The sequence below is a fragment of the Physeter macrocephalus genome, chromosome 4 (genome assembly GCF_002837175.3).
Source record: "Physeter macrocephalus isolate SW-GA chromosome 4, ASM283717v5, whole genome shotgun sequence".
NCBI lineage: Eukaryota > Metazoa > Chordata > Mammalia > Artiodactyla > Physeteridae > Physeter > Physeter macrocephalus.
In genome coordinates this window covers 3,512,956-3,519,800 of record NC_041217.1, presented here as the reverse complement: position 1 = coordinate 3,519,800, position 6,845 = coordinate 3,512,956, and positions in this window count along the sequence as shown.

The following is a 6,845-nucleotide window of genomic DNA, read 5'->3' as shown; positions in this document are numbered from 1 at the left end:
AAGAAAAAGGAAGTGCAGGAGTGTCTGTGTGTGTGTGTGTGTGTGTGTGTGTGTGTGTGTGTGTGTGCGCGCGCACGTGAGAGCCGGTTTGTGAGTTTCTCGCTGTGTGTGCGCGAGATTTCGTGTGTGTTTCCGGGTGAGTGAGGTGAGGCTGGCTGCAGGGCGGAGACAGTCAATGTGGCACATCTGTCCACCTTGGAGTCAGCCTGGGTACCCAGCGACACTCTCCATTTCCTCCGGTCTGGGAATGATTCTTTTTGATTGCCTGTTTGGTTTTACTCCCATATTTCTGTGCTACTACATCTGCTTTGTATTTTCTCTCAATTACAAAAGCAATATATACTCAATGAAGACAATTTGGAAAATAAAGAAGACAGGGAAAATCACACTGGCTCCTAATTCTGTCACCCTGCAGTAGCTATTCACATTTGCTCGTGCATCCTTCTGAGCATTTAGTTTTACAAAAATGGGTTGATACCCTACACACAGTTAAGTCCCCTACACATGAATAAGTTCCATTCCAAGAGTGCATTCGTAAGTCCAATTTGTTCGTTAAGTTCAACAAAGTTAGCCTAGGTACCCAACTAACACAATCGGTTACATAGTACTGTATTGTAATAGGTTTATCATACTTTTCACAAAAATAATACATAAAAAACAAACACAGAAAATAAACATTTTTAATCTTACAGTACAGTACCTTGAAAAGTACAGTAGTACCAGCTACATCACGGCTGCTTTTACACTTGCTTCCGGACATCCTGGGCTTGAAATAAAGATACTGTACTACTGCACTGTCTACAGTACTGTACAGTAAAGTACACAAAAGCACAACCAATTGTAGAGGATGCAAGCACGTGACAACCTATGCCAGACCTGTGAGCTAACTTACGTGACTGGACATGTGAACGCATGTTCGCATCTTTGAAAGTTTGCGACTTGAAAGTTCATAGGTAGGGGACTTACCATATTGCTTTGTAACCTGTTTCCCTCTTGACTTTGAGCTCTGTTTGTATGTGACGAATCCTCATGTGTTCTGGATGCTTCAGCATCTCACCCGGGGAATTCTCCACCCTCGTGCAGACCCATCCATTGACTTTAGGCTGTGTTTTTTTCCCAAGGATTCCCCCATGTCTCCTTTTGACTCCCTGATCCTTCCATTAAATCATTTCTTGGCTTATACATTCAAATTCCTCTTTGTGATCACCTGGTAAAACTTTGAACCTCCAAAAAATTTGATTCTACTGTTTCTATTCCATGTGAAACATTGCTGGAGAAAAACATATATCTGAGTGATTCCTCAAAATGCTATTCCTCAAACACGGCATCCCTCTAATAAATAAAATGTGCTCCCACTTTGGGCTTCTGAGTGTCCCCCCTGCCCAGAAATCTCTTCCCTGAGTTGTATTCTCCAGCCTATTTCATTATCCTCAGGAATTCCTTCCCTTAAATGTCAGCTCTAAATTCAGAGAAAACTATATCACTGGCCTCCATGCACTGAATTGAAGTGATTGAGTCATTTCTTTCTCTTTTTTAGCCTGGAGGATCCTTGAAGATAAGAACCATACCTAGGGACTTCCCTGGCAGTTCATTGGTTAGGACTCCACGCTACCACTGCAGGGGCCATGGGTTCAGTCCCTGGTTGGGGAACTAACATCCCTCAAGCCATGAGGTGTGGCCAAAAATAAAATAGAATAAAATAAAAAAGAACCATACCTAGTGGAGTTTTGTCACATAGTAATTGCTCAATAAATGTCTGCTAAATAAAAGAATAAATATGTGAAAAAAATCTTTCTCTTCCAGGTACAAAGGGCTTTTACCTACATTAGCATATTTGATTCTTCTTACAAATCTCCATGATATTGGCTGGTGACAGCATTTTGGTCATCTTATGTATATTTTGAACAGGACTTGACCAGTTTGCACCACTCGCAGGAGGAAAAGCAGAGGTCGGTGTGACTTTTGCTCTGCCTTACTTCTCACACTTTCCCACCAAGTGGTCCTAACAGCAGAAGAAACTGCCAGCCCTGGATGCTGTGGGCGCTCTATGTAGCTGGACACGTCCCACTGAAGCATGACATTTCTATGAAGTCTCTAAAACTTGTGTATCTTAAAATTACCCTAAAATTTGTACAAATTTAGTGTATTGCTTCATTATCTGTTTGCTTCAATATTATCTTTTAAAATGACTTACCACTCAATTTACATTTTAAAAAAATTTCATTCATTTTATTTAAAAAATTTTATCTTATATTGAAGTATAGTAGATTTACAATGCTGTGTTAGTTTCAGGGGTGATATAGCAAAGCAGTTCAGTTATACCCATACAAGTATCCATTCTTTTTCAAATTCTTTTCCCATTTAGGTTATTACAGAGTACTGAGCCAGGTTCCCTGTGCTATACAGTAGGTCCTTCTTGGTAATCTATTTTATATATAGTAGTGTGTATACGTCAACCCCAAACTCTGAATTTATCCCTCCTCCCCACATTTCCCCTTTGGTGACCATAAGTCTGTTTTCTATGTCTGTGAGTCTGTTTCTGTTTTGTAAATAAGTTCATTTGTACCATTTTTTTAGATTCCATATATAAGTTATATCATATGATATTTGTCTTTCTCTGTCTGACTTACTTCACTTAGTATTACAATCTCTAGGACCATCCATGTTGCTGCAAGTGGCATTATTTCATGCTTTTTTATGGCTGAGTAATATTCCATTGTGTATATATACCCCATCTTCTTTATCCATTCATCTGTTGATGGACATTTAGGTTGCTTCCATGTCTTGACTATTGTAAAAAGTGCTGCAATGAACACTAGGGTGCATGTATCTTTTCAAATTGTGGTTTTCTCCAGCTATATGCCCAGGAGTGGGAATTTTTACTTTAAATTCTTTGACTCTCCCTCTCCCCCTTCCTCAAGTAAAACTGCCACTCCAGAAAATCCTTCAGATTCATTCTGTGGCTTCCTTCCCAGCCCCTCCTGCATCCCCTCGATGTCTGCAGAGGGATGTATAAACCCAGTTTGAGAAGCAGGGGCTGGACCACACAGCCGATCCCACTTGTAGGTTGAAGGCAGGTCTTGATAGTGTTGCTGTCTGTACATCAGAGAGTGAACTGAGAAGCACCAAATCAGTTGAGCAACATGTATTTCCAATGCAAGTTTTCTGAGCAAGATCCTAGCTCCAAGGGTTAGCAAAGATTTATAACATCTGGACATGCTTTTGAGACATTGAAACCCTTTCTGACTCTCCTGGATATATAACCACAGTCTGCTCTCTCCTCATCTGAACAACTAATGCACCTCCCATGGATAACTCAGACATTTATTGCACATATGGAGGATATAATGTTCTCTAGAGAGAAAAAAATTAATAAACGTTTATATGTCTGGAATGAGGAAAAGTAAGTCGAGTGGACGAAGCATCACGTTACTTGACTCCCAGATACACCTGCTCAAACTTTCAGAGGCCAGAGTCCTAATAAAAGGCTAAAAAGATGCAATAAGAGAAGTATCAATGCATATTTTGATTGTATTGCTGAGGGATTTGCATTTTATATAGCAAAAAAAGACAGGAAATACTCTATTATTTATGGTGGATTATTTATGGGGGATAGAATTTTCAAAAACCTGGCTTTCTGCTTTATAAAATTATCTCCAAGTGCAATAATCATACATAAATTCTCTACTTCCTATTGCTACTCATAATGGCCTTTTTGATACATATTTCCTTCTGTCACCAAAAAATCCATATAACCTGTTTTGATTTATTTGCTGGAAAATCATTATAAAATAACAAGAATACTGCATTCTTGTGAGGACGGAAAATACATATTTGTGGCAAGAAAGTGAACTCTAAAGGCAGCGTGCAGAATCTACGTACTTGAATTCCCTTTGATATTTGCCTTGGTGTTTTTTTTTTTGTTTTTTTTTTGCCTTGGTTTTAATTATCTTTTGTTTCCTTGGATTTTGATATCTGAAAACCGGATTCCTCTCTGGAGGAAGCACTGTACACACCGCCAAGTTGAAAGGGCATACAGAACTCCAAAAGTGTTGAATATTAAAAATAAAATAAAATCAGCAAGCCAAATGTTTAAAATTTAATAAATCGCTCTTTGGGTCTCTAACCCTTTATGCTTAGGATGGACACATGGGGTGATTCAAGATTTCAAGCAAGAGCTTCATATCAGAATTTTCCTCTCTAGACTCAAACAATATTCCAAGAGTTCTGACGTGGGGGAATCTTAAATTTATAGCTTTCTTTTAAAATGCTGATTGTTAGCAAGGTATACAAATACACAGACCCTGGGGAGGCAAAAAGCATTCACTCCCTCCCGTATCAGCTCTGTTTCCATCACTGCTCTGGTGGCTGCAAGCCAATTCCTGTGGTAAGGCATTTAAAAACAACCGTGTGGCTCCATATTGATTGGCAACGCGAAATTTGGCTCCATGAAGTCTGGAGAATGATGCTGTTACCTGCCCGGCTTCAATGTATCTTTGTTTGCTTCCCACAGAAAAAACAATTTAATCACAGGCAGTTTACAGCCTTGATTAGAGTGGGAGGTTCAGTACTAGAAGTGCTGGCAAAACTCAGCCAACAGATTCATGGTTTTATTTATTTATATTTTATAAAGTCAGCTTTTAATGGCCCACGGGTGATTGAATCCAGAATTTCATAGTCTATACTACTGACCTCTGTTATAGCCGGGGGCCCTTGATTTTGCCAAGAATCTCTGGCTGTGTATATAAGATACCAACAGGACCAAGATGGAAAAGGCAATAGACTAGCTATTTTGTCTGTATGACAATTCTGTTGTTAATTTTTTAAGCGATCCAACCAATATAACACAACTAGGGAGGGGACAGACATGCAGCGTGTAAGTGGAATTTTGCCCCAGGAAGCATGCCCTTGTGAGTCTTTTTATACAGATTTTACTGGGAAAAATTTGTTGTTTGTGTTAACTTGTAAGCTGTATAACAGAGTAGAGTATTCATCTCACTTACTTGAAATCCATGTATTAAATTTAGTTGGAATAAGCAGGTTTATTAATGATTATTGTAATATAGGTCATGATGATTGAAAATAGCAATTTAAGATTGTTCTTGAGTATTAGGCTTTTCCTACTGCCTTGGGTTCTTGTTATTTATGTTCGTATATTTCTATTAAATTCAGGCTGTGGCTGACTGTCATTTTGTGAGGGTGATAATATGGAGAAGTGTTGGCTTTAATTTTGGGGGGACTTTGCAAGAAATCAGGATCATCCATTTATTTTAATCCATTTTATTTCTTTAGTTTGATCATTTTTCATCCTAGTCAAAAGAGATAACTGCTACTTCTGACTCAGTGAAAAGCAAATAGTCTAATTTGTAGCAGGATTTAGGAGCATTTATGACACCATAATAGAAAATAAAATAGAAGCAAAACATAAAACATAGGGACGTTCAAAACCCGAATCCTCGGTCTCCAAGTGTTTCATTTCCCAGCCCTGCCTGCCTTTCTGACTGCACCTCTGTGAATCACCTGGCTTGTCTGGCTTTCTGCCATGTTCTCGTTCTTTCTTTCACACCAGTAGCACCTACATGTTAACACGAGCCTCTGGTACTACTTACAATTTTCTGTCTTTTAAATGCCTTTCATATTAAAAAAAAAAAAGATAGGAAAAATAAAAGAAAAAAGGTTGAGAGGGATCTAATTATCTTCTGCCTTTTTCTCCCTTTCTCCCTCCTCCTCCCCCTCCCAGGAAAAGACAGCTTCAGATGCTAGGGATCAATATGCTTTTAAAAAATTAATATTTTTTTACATGAATAAGTTGAATTTAAGGTGGGTTATTTTTAACTTCTATTTTTTAAATTAATTTTTATTGGAGTAGAGTTGACTTACAATGTTGTGTTAGTTACAGGTGTACTGCAAAGTGAATCAGTTATACATTACATATATCCACACTTTTTTAGATTCTTCTCCCATATAGGTTATTACAGAGTACTGAGTAGAGTTCCCTGTGCTATATAGTAAGTTCTTATTAGTTATCTATTTTATATATTGTAGTGTGTATATGTCAATCCCAATCTCCCAATTTACCCCCCCATAACCATAAGTTTGTTTTCTACATCTGTGACTCTATTTCTCTTTTGTAAATAAGTTCATTTGTACCATAATTTTATTTTCCACATATAAGCAATATCATATGATATTTGTCTTTCTCTGTCTGACTTACTTCACTTAGTATGATAATCTCTAGGTCCATTCATGTTGCTACAAATGGCATGATTTCATTCTTTTTTATGGCTGAGTAATATTCCATTATATGTATGTACCACAACTTCTTTATCCATTCCTCTGTTGATGAACATTTAGGTTGCTTCCATGTACTAGCTATTGTAAATAGTTCTACAATGAACATTGAGGTGCATGTATCTTTTTGAATTATGGTTTTCTCTGGATATATGCCCAGGAGTGGGATTGCTGGATCATATGGTAGCTCTATTTTTAGTTTTTTAAGGAACCTCCATACTGTTCTCCATAGTGGCTGTACCAGTTTGCATTCCCACCAACAGTGTAGGAGGGTTCCCTTTCTCCACACCCTCTCCAGCATTTATTGTTTGTAGATTTTTTGATAATGACCGTTCTGACCAGTGTGAGGTGATACCTCGTTGTAGTTTTGATTGGCATTTCTCTATTAATTAGTGATGTTGAGCATCTTTTCATGTGCTTTTTAACCATCTGTATGTATTCTTTGGAGAAATGTCTATTTAGATCTTCCACCCATTTTTGGATTGGGTTATTTGTTTTTTTGATATTGAGCTGCATGTGCTGTTTGTACATTTTGGAGAAAAATCACTTGTCAG